The sequence below is a fragment of the Rattus norvegicus genome, chromosome 7, assembly GCF_036323735.1.
Source record: "Rattus norvegicus strain BN/NHsdMcwi chromosome 7, GRCr8, whole genome shotgun sequence".
Classification (NCBI taxonomy): domain Eukaryota; kingdom Metazoa; phylum Chordata; class Mammalia; order Rodentia; family Muridae; genus Rattus; species Rattus norvegicus.
Genome location: NC_086025.1, coordinates 44,379,152 through 44,393,863, shown reverse-complemented (window position 1 = coordinate 44,393,863; position 14,712 = coordinate 44,379,152).

Here is a 14,712-nt window from a genome sequence, read left to right as displayed (position 1 = left end):
CACACATAAAATCTGTAAGCGTCTATTAGTTTTAGTGGTATGATGTTGCTAACACGAAGGATTTTTGCCTACTCATGTGGAAGTTTCACATGGACTGAGAGAGTCACAGGTAATAAAAAATGTTACATGCCAGAGAATACTGTCAGTTTTAAGAAAGGAAAACCTTTAAATAAGATGAACAAGGAATATTTTAAATAGAAAACAACTAGCGTAAATCAGAGGAAAAGGCTAAAGATAAGAGATGTAAAGAACCATGGTCACACGGTATGATATGAGCAGAACAAATAATGATCAGAGAGAGGCTAGCATAGAGGTCATTGTTCCTGTGTTTATAAAAAATGGCTGCTTCATGCCACCGATTTAATTTCTTATGATATACAGTTCTGTGAAACTGTGGGAGTTAGAAAAAAAACTTGACGAACAACAGGTGTGTACAAGAGATAACGTAGCTGACAACTGAGAATTCCCAAATAAGCAATGAATATTTCTGTAACTGGCGAAATTTTATAGGCATGACAGTAATTTCAAATTAAGAGTGTGTTCTATGTTGACTTTCTCTTTTCCTTTTATTAATAAATTATGTCATTTATTTACAACTCAAATGTTGACTCCCTTCCCAATGTTCTTCACCTCTCCCCATTCCCCTTGGCCTCTGAGAGGCTGTGCCCCCTCCACCCAACCACCCTCCTCCCTGATACACTTTCCATTTCAACCCTCCACCCTACCCCATCCCCCAGCAAGATCAACAACTGACCTCATGTTGGGACCTCATGGCTGAAAAGTTTCAGTCAGGCAGAGGACACGTTCAATAGGACAAAATGGCAACCTAGAGATTGGGAAAACATCTTTCCTAAACTGACATCTAATAGAGGGTTAATATCCTCTATTATATATGAATATATAAAGAACTCAAAAATTTAGAATCCAAAAAAAAAAAGAAAAGAAAAGAAAACCCAGGTAATATTCCTTTTGTGTAATTTTTACATAATTTAAATGCAACAGTTAAAGTAAGTAAGGTACATTTTTAAAGTTCTAAAATTTGTCTAACACTAAAGTATGCTCTATGCAGTCAAGAAAAAAGAAAATAAACTTCTATACCTCCTTGTTTACTTAGACACTCTATTTACCGCAGTACAGCTGCATATTCTATAAGGAGTTGGCCCTTTTATCCCAATAATTTATTTAATGAATAGGAAAAAGGCAGAGCTGCAGGGCATTCCATATGTAAGTACTGCATAGAATCAAAAACACTGAATTTATCAGGAAAACTTTCTCTGAAATGTCACGTTTAAAGTGCAAGCAGTTTGAACCCTGATTAAATATAGACTGTTGATGTTTTGCACATTTGGCCTGAATTTATGCTTTTTTTATGTGGAGATGATGTGTGTGTTTTTTGGGATACCCCTAATTAGCTATGGGAGAACTTTGATTACATTTCATAATAATCTCGATCTTCAATATTTTAATGCCATTTTTATTCCTCAACATGAAATAGGTATAGCTACTTGATTTTTTTAAAAATGCTACATGACTATTAAAATCATGTGCAGATTCAGAAACTGAGAAAAAAATTAGGCTGACTGACCAGTGCATTGTATATCACAATAGGAAGAATTGAAAAATGATATTCTAGAAAGTGGATGTTCCCTACAACTTACATGAGAGCAAACTAGACATTAAGAAGTATTTGAATATTATGAGATCACCTCTGAGCTGGGATTCAGAAACCTTTGATCACCCCCTGGGAATAAGACATTTATCTTAACCTTCCTTTAGGAGGTTGAACATTTGTGCTATAATACTGGATTCACAGAGAATTGTGGGCTATGTAGTGTTGTTGAGTAGACAACACAAAGCTCGTCTTTGGAAGAACAGAAGCTGTGCTCTGTCCTGTCTGTTTCTTTTACTTCCCTAGCTTAGCCTTATTTTGACCAGATATACTATATTCGGAGAGGTCCTTATACTAATAAAAAAAGATTTCTTTTTAAGTAAAGAAATGTAAAAGCATAGTAGAAATGGGGATTCTTCTCTGCATTTGAACAATTCACAAGAAATGATTAAAGAGCCATTTTATTGGTTTAATAATAGTTTTCAATGGATCTTGTAAAACCTATATGTATGAACAGAATTAATTGAAAGCAGATTCTTGAAGAATCTACAGGAGATGCCTTCCTGGACCAAATGTTAATTCCTAGGCACCTCCTTCCACTGTTCTCACAGCATCATTAACTGAGGCACTCTCTTTTCCTGCTATCCCTGGAACAATTTCCCAACTGGCCCTTTCCTGTAGAACACCAGATAGCAGTTTATGATCTAATTAACCAGTGACGGATGCATAGATATTCTGGGAACTCAAACAATTGGATACCAACATGACATTTCAATATTGTAGTATATTTTAGTAAGTCTTTCTATCATCAGACAAGCAAGACGATAGCCACAGGGAAAACTACTCATGTGTTTGTAGCTTTGTGTTAAACGTATGCAATTCTTCTCAGTTGAAATTTGGGGGGAAAAAACCCATTCACGTAGGCCTTAAAAATAAAAGATTTACACGTACAAAGTTGTATGTAATAAAGGAATAGAATAGTGTATGAAATGGGCAATTTGATGGTATAAAGAATAAACATTATTGCTGCTACCATAAGCATTGACATATTTATCTAACAGAGAAAGGAAAAAAATCAAGGTGATTTACATATGATGTGTGAACTGGTGGTTCACACATCAGAGAGCATTGAACACACAGTTGAAGAAGACTAGTCTTGTTTATGCATATGCACTCTCTGAACCCTCCACTAACTTCCCATATCCTTCAAGAATGACTGAAATACATTAAAATTCCTACTATTTTTCCTTGCCCTTTTTGCCATCTCTATGAATTAAAGTGGAAAAATATTCTTTCTTTACGTTTGAAGAAAAAAGAATATTTTTCTTTATTAGATAAGTGAAGAATGCAGTTTTTACAAAACTAGTATCAAATACATCAAGATGTTAATAGAAATATAAACATTGATGATAGATTAAAAATAGGCATGAATACCTGAATTGGTGAGGCAGATCCATGAGTAATAGTGCTCATTGCAGGGAAATAGATCTGAGTTCATATCCTTGAACCCATGTAATACAAGGAGCACCAACTATGAGGTCTTGCCTCAAGAGGATAAATCAAAAATAGAGCAGGCTAATCAACGTCCTGCTTCTGTTCTCTGCATTTACACATAGCATGGATATCAACACATGAACCTACATAGAGCTATAAGTGCTACATAGACACACATGCATTGCAACCTGGAATTCTAAATGCACAAATTCAACCTTTCTTGTCTCTGTTTATATCTCTAAGCGACATACTTTCTAGAGACCACAGATCAACCTGACACTATTTTCTGTGCATTTCGATATGAGTAAAAGGGTTGTTGGGAGAAAATGCAAGGATAAAAAGAGAAAAACCTTTGGAGGGAACACATCAAAAAATTGAAAATCAGCACTGCAAAACCACAATGAACTTAATAGGGAAGTGTGTAAATGTAGCAATGAGACAGAAAGAATATGCAAGATTCTAGGATATACTGCTAATTTGATTATATCTTTCAAAAATAAAGCTTTTATTTCCAATAATTCCTCACTAAAATATGCCACTTGGTTTTATTACTTGGATGGAAACATTTGCCAAGAGCCAGACAACACTTCTGGTATTTGAAAAAAAAATCAATTAGTGAATTCTCCAGCTGTTATACTATACTCTTCCTCATGGTTGTCTATTCTCCGTTAGATAATTTTTATTCTAACTCTTAAAGGGGAAAAAAGGACAACAACAAAACAAACAAACAAACAAAACAAGCAAAACAAGAATGTTTGAGATTTTCTTTAAAAATGTACATTTACAAGAATACTTAAATCAACGTATCATTCATGTATTTGTGCAATCATACTTACTCTCCCACTATTGACAATTGCTACAAACAAGTATAGCTGGACATCTGATATATAAAGGAAGTGTGGTACAGATATACAACAGGACAAAATATTATAGCCTTGGGAAAATGGATGTACCTAGAGGTCATTGTATCGTGTGAAATTAGGCACACTCAGCAAGATAAATGACCCATGTGGAATTTAGATACAAAGATTTTTGAGTGTTTGTGACACGAATATTGAAGGGGTTCCACAAGAGCAAAGGAAATGGTTTTAAGGAGAAGGCAAATGGGAGAGTTAGGACATGTGTGTGATATAAACACAGAAGAGGGAGCTACTTTGAGAGGAAGGGGACTGACCAGTCAGAGGACAGAGGGGGAGGAAGACAAATAAAAATGTACAGTGAAATGTCTTTATGAAAACACCACACAGTAATACATTACTTTATATGCTTTAAAATATTTTTAAACTATTTGAAATTAAGTTTTTGGCTAAAAACTGTAAAGTGATAATACTTTTTCTTATTTCTCTCAGTGTCGAGCTAAAGTTTTTCAGAACAATAATTTCATGATGTAATGGTTTCTATGTTCAGTGTCGAAGTCATATAATTGCAAACTACTTTCTTCAATTTGCATACTGTTGACCTATTCAACTGTGCAACCAATTAAGAAAGCAACACATGGGTGGAAGGTTGAGGTGAGCGATACACTTTACACATCACCATATTTATGAGTTATGGGAGTAGTTACTGCAGTAACTTTAGAGACGAGGAATGTGAAAAGGAGTCCTGCCAGTGGGAGGGCTGAGGAGGAAAAGCAATAAACAGGGGAATAGCAAGGTACACAGGGTCTGTTGAGGAAAATTAGAATAATGTAGGGGCTCTAATTAAGGAGGTAGAGAGAGACAAATACAGAAGGAGAGTAGCCAAAATAACAGAATGTTTGGAAAAGTCATAAGGAATCATACTATTACCTTTCTCACTTAAAAAAAAAGCTGTAATACACATGTCTTTGTATAAATAATACATTTAGTTTGAATAAAATTTTTCTAGTTAAAGACCATCTAACAAAAATCCCATCACCAATATATAAGAAGCCTATTTTGTTCTTTGAATTGTATATCAGGTTGACCAAGATATTCCCCAAACATTAGAAACGGATGCTATTGTCCTTAGTTTGTCGCCAAAAGAGGTGGAACGTAAGTCCGTTTTGCTGAAGATGCTATGTCCTTCAGATACAGGGCCAGATGCTCCTGAGCTAGAACTGATTTGAAAACCTCCTCCATGAGATTAGCTTTCATGGTACCACAAGGCACCAAACAGGTTTCCAAAGGATAGAAGAAACCAACAGTCCTACAAAACTATGATGCCTATGAACCATAACAAAAAATAGGTGGACTATAACATTAGAAGTACACTAGGGGCATGCTTACATGGGAAATGACAAACAGATCTCTAACTAGGCGTCCACTCAACCAGAGAAAATCATGCCTGATACAGGAAACCTAGTCAATGACTCTGGTGTAGTGAAATCATGTGTTTTGAAGGAGAATCTACAACCTACATAATCCCTAACTACTGATTCTAATCACTTGTCCTTATATCCACAGATAAGTGTAGTCCTCCAACCCTCGCCTCAGCAAGGAAATGTCTCTTGGCAGCAGATAGAGAGCATTGCCAAAGACCACAACCAGTCAGACTACAGAGTTGTGGAGTTTAACGAGTTATTGTGTGGTTATTTTCTTAGACATGTCAGAACTGCACCAACATAAAGTTTCACCAACATAATTGCTTAAACATGAACTGAACAACAAAAACCAATAATAGACAAGTTAATATGAACAGGGGAAAGTTGTAGGAGGTCTCAGCCCTAGACAAAGAACTACAGGCAACTCAGGATTGTTGAGCGTGAAAGAAATAGTCTTAGGACACACCAATTAGTTATCCAACACCAACAGTCAGCCCTGAAAACTTACAAGTACCATGGCACAGACTGAGCAGGTTATATTTGTGTGTTTAGGAATATATGTGTATAAATATATATATGCATATATATATATATATATATATATGATAACAATTGATGAAAAAGGGTCACTGAATTGGAAGGTGGCCAAGAAGGGTATATGGGAAGGTTTAGAATGGGAAGTGGGGAACTGATACAATTATTATAATCTCCAAAAATAAAAATAATTAAAAATTTAATTAATTAAAAACAGTTACTCTATAATATTTTGATACTGAACATTTTAAAAGCCTATTGAAGGCACTAGAAGGCATTCTGCTATCATACTTAGAAAAACTTTATATTAAATAAGCTTTGAGTCAATTATCTATTAGTTTTGCATTTACTGAAAAAAGACTTCCAATCAATAATTACCTAATTGTTAAGCCTCACGATTTGTGTTTATAAGGCTCTTGAGTGACTTAAATTTTGTTTATTAAAGAAACTGACATATTGTAACGTATCTCGGTTACTTTTCTGTTCCTATGGTCTCAGAGTTTGGGGAAAGAGCCTTTTAAAAACCAGACCAAATAATGAGCTACAAACAACAAGAAGTGAGGTGTGAATGGTTCGTGTTCAAGGTTAACCATGGATAGAGACATCATATGTTTATATTTGAAGTGATTGAATGGACAAATTAGATAACATATATTTATAAGTGTTCACACTGATCAAATGACATTAAAATTTTATATTATTTTAATTATTCCTCTGAAAAATTTATTTTAATAATTTTGTGCCTTTTCATTACCACTTATATCAACAACAATTGAAAATTTATATGATTCTCACTCGTTGGGATAATTTTAGATTTTTGGTCATCTGATTATGGCATTGGTATTATTATTTATACTCATAAACACATCCTTAAGGTATGACTTTTGTATTATACTAATTCATAAACCATGCATATTAGATTTATTTATCTAGTCTTATGAATCTACAATGCAGGTAAGGAAACTGAGGCTCATCCTTCATAAATTACTTATCCTTACAAGAGTACACTAGGTAGGTAGCCTGATGTCCAGTCTAGAACTGTAATTTGATAAATTCATGAACTAACATCAATCTTATTTAATATTGATGCTGAAATTCTTTAAACATTTAATTATATTATAAAAAATTCAGATAAATTTAGTAAGAGCTTAATACATTTGTGTTGAAGTGTCTTAAGAGCTTTTCAAAAGACCCCATTTCAAAGAGTGAAATCAGTTTTTATAAACCTTTAAAGATACGAGCAACCGAAATCTAAATAATTGCTTTGATTTTAATTTTGTTTTATTATATTAGAGCACTTTGACATTATGAAGATAAGGAAAGGCTCAGTTTAAGTTTATGGGGAAAATATATCATAGCAGATGGGTGGCAGACGTAGAAGGGATGCTGAAAGGGCCACTTATGTGCCATCCTGCTCTGATGCAGTGCAGAGAGTAGGATGAGAAAAGTCTATCTTCCATTTGTGGTGGATCTATTATCTACCTTGATTAATGCAATCAAATCAAATTAATAAAGACCTCAATACTGACACCCGCCTCCAACTACGAACACCAAATCAGTATTTGGCATAGTTTCTTGTTATAAACAGTAAGGTATAACCACTAAACAAATCATTAAGTCTAAGTGTTTTCTAACTCTGACCAGCAATACATGAGACTATACCAGTAAAATGCAGAGAAGCAGAAGTGTTTCAGAAGATAAATTAGGAATTAGATATGGGTTAGTGGTATACTGTGTGTCAAGCATTCAAAAGGCTCTGAATTCTATCATATTTGTGATAACATGTTGCGGTAAAGAAATAAAAAGTGTTTCTTTTATCCGGTACTAGCCAACACCATAGGGTCACACGGCATCTGAGGGATATTTTCATCTAAGTCAGCAAAGAAACTCACCTGCTAAGCTCAATCCCATTCTCACTGCCCTCAGCTACTCTCTGGGCCCTGAAGCAATCTCTCTGCTCCTCTAGTTCCCAAGGCGGGTCGCTGCCACACCAGTTTCATACAGAGACTGCCTATCTCCCGGCTCTCTTACTGCAGTCTCTGTTCACAATTCCAGAATCCATCCCCTGGTCTCAGCGGTGGCTACCCTCTCGTAACTCTCTGCCCCTGCTCTGTTTACATTCCCAACATCCACCCCCTAATTGTTATGATATAAACTCCTAACAACCCATTAATATCAAGACTCAACAAACTGCAACCCAACAATCAGATTTATATGTTAAATTCTTAATCCACAATACATCCACACAATAAACTCACAACCAATTGGTAAGAATATAAACCACACACCTAGATAAAATAAATTTGCCTACAGAAATCCATCCCAGCTACCTTGGCAAATCCAGACCACCCGGATCTGGGTCATCCGGAGCTGGGTCATCCATCTTGACCTGTCTCCATCTTGATTCCCCTTCCTTCTCCTTCTCTCCTACCTTAGAAAAGCTTTGTCCCTGTCTTATTTTTTTTTACTGTCCAATCATGGCCTTGACCTAACTTGTGCCAGCCCTCACCTACATTTATACATCAACCTACAATAATGAAGTAAAATAATAAATGTAAATGAAAATAAGTTTAAATGAAAAATTAAATGTAAATAATTTGATTATTGGTTATATCTTATTAATTATAACAAGGAGATCTGTGCCAATCACAAACTTGTTTGTAGTTGGAGGTGGGTAGGAGAATTGAGGAGTCTTTATTAATTTGATTTGATTGCACTGATTAATACAAGTAACAGATTGACAACTAAAGAAGACAGGAAAGTGCACTAGAAAGATTCTGTAGGAGAGTGAACTTTTCAAGAGCAACATAAACATTGTCTAAAAGTTCTTTGTCTATTGAAGTATTTGGATTGTAAGTTAAAGCCTTTAGTGTTAAGAAAGTACTTCTTGTTTGTTCTAAGTGTACTAAGCAAAAAGAGAAAACACATACAGGAATCTGAAGTGGCCTGTGGGAGTGATAGCCAGGTCTATAACTTAGAATGTGGGATGATTTTACAGTATAGGCCTATAGTAGACTCCAAATTTGCATACAGAAAATACGCATAGTTCATTGCATATAAAATTTAGCCCAACTAAATCCCTTAAGATAAATACAGCCTTTACAAATCTAAACTTCAGGCTTTATTGATAACCTCATTTAAATATATAAGAAGAAGAATGTCAATGATATGGGAACAAACAAATTTTCAGGGCATTTAAAAGGAGAGTACTTTGCAAAGCGCTTTATGAAGTTGATTAATTCTGGCATGAAAGCTTGTCAAGAACTATAAAAGACAGAAAAATCACAGGCCACTGTTACCCTTGGTAGAAAAAATATGGCCATGTCAATAAAATAATAAATGATGATAGAATGTATTGCATAAAAAGAATTCATTTAGTAAAGGAGGTTTATTTAGCATAGAAGTTTTAACATGGTTATTCACATAAGAGGATAGAGATCTAATTACCCAATAATGTCCATTTACTCATTGATGATAAAATAAAAACGTTTCAAACTCAATAAAAGTGTCAACAATATATATATGTATACAAACACACATAATATATATATATATATGCATATATAATGCCAAGGAGAGGAGAGCTCAGTGATTTCAGAGCTCACTAGCATTTGCCTAGTACAAGCAATGTCCTAGGTAGCTTTTCAGTCCTTACTATGAACAGGTCATTTAAATTGCCTCTAAATATAATATGACCATGGTGAGGGACATATGACACATTATTAAATTATGATATGTGGTAAGAGTGGAGGGATCCTGCAAATATAGTCATAGCACTAACAAGTTGAGGTAAAAAAATAATTTTCTGACTATGAGTCCTTTCAAAACTGTTTCGATAACAGAGAACAAAGTCAGAAATGGCTGTCTTATTATCTTGAAGTTGCTATGAATTCCATACACTTAATGTACAAATGTATGGCAGTGGGTTCCAAGTGTTAGCCAGGATAAATCTAATTCTAAAATTTATAAGAAAAGGCAAGAGATGTATGTGACCCAAAGAAATTTTAAACAATAAAGTCTTACTATTTATACTATCAAATATAAAAACATATTACAGAAACTGTCTTTATTGTATGAGGTATCAATGTGTGTGTGCAGGCAGAAATTCATGACAAAGATGATACTGATTGACCCGCTACACATACTCAACTTTTTTTGTGAAATCTTCAAAACTTTGTTGTGAAAGGACGGTCTTTTTTAATAATGATGGAAGCTCAAATGGATATTCAAAAGCAATAACTGACTTTGACACATAAAAAGTAATTTAAATGGATCATTGCCCTACACACAAAAGAATAAAGCTTCAAGAATAAAAATGTGGACTGCTTTCATGTGCTTTGGGCTATATGTATATCAGAAACAATTTCAAAGAGGATGTAAAAGAAAGGACCGGCTCATCCTCCTTGATTAAGAACATACGCTCTATAGAGAAGACTTATGAGAGGGCAAATCCAAGCCATTGCCTAGGAGATGATAACTGGTTCACATACTGAAACTCAGAACTCAACTGCAGAATATACATGCCACTCAACTGATAGTATAAACCAAAAACCAAAAACCAAAAACCAAAAACAAAAACAAAAAAAAACGTTCAGGTCCGTGAGGCAACAGTTGAAGAAATTGGACGGACGGTTTGGGAGGCCGATCGACATGAAAACCTGTTCCGCGTCACTGGTTCTGAGGGAGATGCAATTTGGAACCATAATGAGACTTCAATGCACAGATCCTGTGGTCGTTGACTGATGATACCCAATAAAATATTCTTACAATTCGAAAAGCCTTCTCTCCTCTCTCTCTGTCTCTTGTCTCTCGTCTCTCGTCTCTCGTCTCTCGTCTCTCTCTCTCTCTCTCTCTCTCTCTCTCTCTCTCTCTCTCTCTCTCTCTCTCTCTCTCTCTCTTTCTCTCTCTGTCTCTCTGTGTTTACCTGTTGACGGGCCAGAGGACAACCTCAGGGGTATTATCCCAGGAATCACCACCCTCATTTTCCAGACAGGTCCTGTCCTTTACCTGCATCTCCCTTCTGATTGGACTAAACTGGCTACTCAGGGAGCATTCTCTGTGCTGAGATTACAAAGGGGCACCCCATGCCTGCATTTTTACATCAGTTTTAGGGCTCACACTTAGGTCCCTATTCTTAGGTGTTAAGTAATTTACCTACTGATCTATTGTCTCAGCCCGTGAACATCTACTGAAAAGGACTTGTGGGTTAGGTATGAGTTAGATCCTTGATTTTAGATTGTGTTTGAATGGGTAATGGAGGCCTAATATTCACAAACAGGCAGTATCGTTATTAACCAGTTAGCTCCCTGAAAGGAAATCTGCCATTCTTTATCTTCACAGGAGACACTGTGGTGCTGTTCAGCGTAGTTAAAAATAGCCAAGAAAAGCAGATATTCCGGACAGGCACTGGTCAAAAAAAAAACCCAGTCCTAGTCTAAGTCAGCCTTTATGGAAGGGTAAGAAAGAACTTTTATGACCATTATGTACTAAGAGCTGACTGTTGTACTCTCTTCTCTCTCTTTCAGTTCGTCTCTTGTTTCTCATCTCTCATCTCTCATCTCTCAATCTCTCTCTCTCTCTCTCTCTCTCTCTCTCTCTGTGTGTGTGTGTGTGTGTGTGTGTGTGTGTGTGTGTGTGTGTGTGTGTCATTGCTTTGTGGATGTTGTTTATATCTATTCTCGTTCATGTGTCTGTGTGCTTTAAACCAGAGGGCATAGGCGATGCTTCCAAACTCCCACAGTAAGCCATCTTACTGTGGCTCTGTGTGAAAGGGCTACTCAATGATTTTCATTCTCTTGAGCACAGGAATCCAAGCTCCTCCTTCCCATGAAAGTCCCTATCCTGATCTAGTGTAATAATACCCTTCGAAAGATCCCTTTGATTCAAAGGATAAGAAACTGACTGAGAATGATTCAATTGGTACCACAGCAAAATTAATTAATGAGCTATAAGTAATTCACTGATGTCTCATGCTCGTTACTGAATCATTTGCTAAGGTCCCCAGATATTAGCTAAGAAACTGTAAACTAGCTTTCTTCCTCTGTGTCCGACATCTGCTGATCTCAGCATGTTCCCTTTTCCTCCCATTCCCCAAAGCTCTGTGATATCACTTCTTTTTATCAGATACTTTGTAACAATGAAACTAACCAGACTGTAATAAGCTTTATTCTGGGTTTTTTTTAAGTACGAGAATCATTTTCTTGAACATAGATGAGTGAATCACTCATGAACACTTAACCTCATCTGATATAATCACATTTTCTTTTCCAGGAATGTGAAAGAATGATTCACAGAGATTGGCAGTCTGCATGCAGTGAGTCTGAAATTTGAAGCCCTGGAGATGTGGGGTTCCTGTGCATAGCAATCATAGTCTTGTTAATTGAAGAGCTCCAGATATTCAGATAGTGAACATAGCCATGGTGTGTGTGTGTGTGTGTGTGTGTGTGTGTGCGAGTGTGTGTGTGTGTGTGTGTGTGTGTGTGTGTGTGTGTGTGTGTATTGTTTAAGCTGGAAATAAAAGTAGCCATGAAAGTTAATTTGCTGTAAAAAGCATTGCTCAATGTTTCACAATGATGTATGAACGTCATTGCTCACATAAAAGAGCATTAAAATCTTTCACAATAAATGCCACCATCAGGATGAACATAGCCAATGCCCAGGAAAGACTTCAGATGGCCTTTGACAAAGAACAGATGTGAAAGAAATTGGAGTCGGGTGAAAGGAAACAGAAAATCCTGCGATGAGAAAAGAAGAGAGGAAGGAATGAAAGGAGAGAAACTATGTTCATTAGAACATTCTTGAGAGTGTTCTCAGAATAGAAAGGACAACCATTGAATAGCCCAGTCCTTTTTTGTTTTATTTTTATTGGTTATTTTATTCATTGACATTTCACATGTCCCTCTTCCAGGTTTCACCTCATCAAACCCTCCATCCCATACCCCTCTCCCTCCTCTATGACAGTGCTCCCCACCCACCCAACTACCCTCTTCTGCCTCACCTCCCTAGCATTCCTTTATGCAGGGGCATCAAACCTCCATAGGACCAAGGGCCTCACTTTCAGTGATTCCAGATCAGGCCATCCTCTGCTACATAAGCAGCTGGAGCCATGGGTCCTTCCATGTATACTCTTTGGTTGATGGTTTAGTCCCTTTGAGCTCTGGGAGAGTTCAGTTAGTCAATGCTGTTGTTCTTCCTATGGGATTATGTCTCCTTCAGTCCTTTCCCTAACTCATCCATTGAGGTCCCCATGCTCAGTCTGATATTTGGCTGTGAACATCTGCAAAGCCTCTCAGGAGACAGCTGTACCAGACTCCTGTCAGCAAGTGCTTCTTGGCATCAGCAACAATGTCTGGGTTTAATGTCTGCAGATGGGATGGATCCCTAGGTAGGGCTGTCTCTGTATGGCCTTAGCCCTAATGCTTTGAATACCCACAGTACAACTCACAGACCATATATGAAGCTTAAAGAGCAGGAAGACCAATGTGTGGATGCTTCAGTCCTACTTAGAAGGGAAAACAAAATAATCACAGGAGAGAGAGAGGGAGTGAGAAACCAGAGAAGAAGAGAGAAGGGGGAGGCACAAAATGGGGAGGCAGGATCAGATGTGAGAGGAGACAGGGGAGAAGTACAGAGGGATAGGAAATTGAACAGAGGTGTGTCGTAGTGGGGAATGGGAAACTGGGGGTAGCCACTAGAATGTACCAGATGCCAGGGAAGCAAGATGTTCCCAGGACCCAACAGGGAAGATCTTAGCCGAAGTACCCAACAAAAGGGAGTATAGAACCTGTAGAGATCATATTCAGTGGAGAGGCATGGCCCCTGGTCAAGGGATTGGGCTACTCCCCATGTCAAAAACTTTTACCCAGAATTGTTCCTGTCTGAAGGAAATGCAGGGACAAAGCGTGGAGCAGAGACTGAAGGAAAATAGCCCAGTTCTTAAGTGAATACTTGAATAACACTCAAGGAAGAAGTTTTCTTCCTTTCAATTTTCTGAAATGTGCTTTTATTTTTCTTTGTTAAAAAAGTGCCCAATTTCTTTTAAGTATGCGCCCCAATATTGTTGCAGGGAAGGCAACCGTGAACACATACTACTTGAGAGTGAATTCACAAGCTTAGGCAACAACCGTAGAAGATATTCACAAACCAACTGCTGTTGATTGATTAACTTTTAATTTTTTAATTCTTATTGAAAATAGATTCTTCTTTCATCAAATACATCCTGAATGCGTTTTCCCCTCCCTCCATTCATCTCAGCTCCCTGTCACCTTCCCCTTTTTCTCAGATCATCCATTCCCTTTTCAGGAAAGTGCTAACCTCCAAGAGGTGACAGCCAAACGGATTAAAGGAAGGCCCTAAGGGGAATGAGTTGATAGTGCAATAAAGTTCATTTAAACTATCTCTTCATGGAAACCAGTGCCTGGACATAAAGCAACCCCAGTCTAATTTAGCTATCCTGAATAAATATTCTTCAAAAATTATTTGTCACACAGAGCATAAAATATTGCCTTGGGATTTTATATTGTTACTCATAAAATGAAATCTAAACAAAGTTTTGGAAGTCTAGTTAATGTTTATGCATTTTTTATTGTATCAGAGTCTCTGCTAAGTGTCTGACACATTATTTGGTTTTGTTTGTTTCACTATAACCATCCCCTGAGATGTTGTCATGATTTGAATATACTTGGCCCAGGGAGTGGCACTATATAGAGGTATGGCCCTGTTGGACTAGGTGTGTCACTGTAGGGGTGGGCTTTAAGACCCTCAACCTAACTGCCTGTAAGTCAGTGTTCTACAA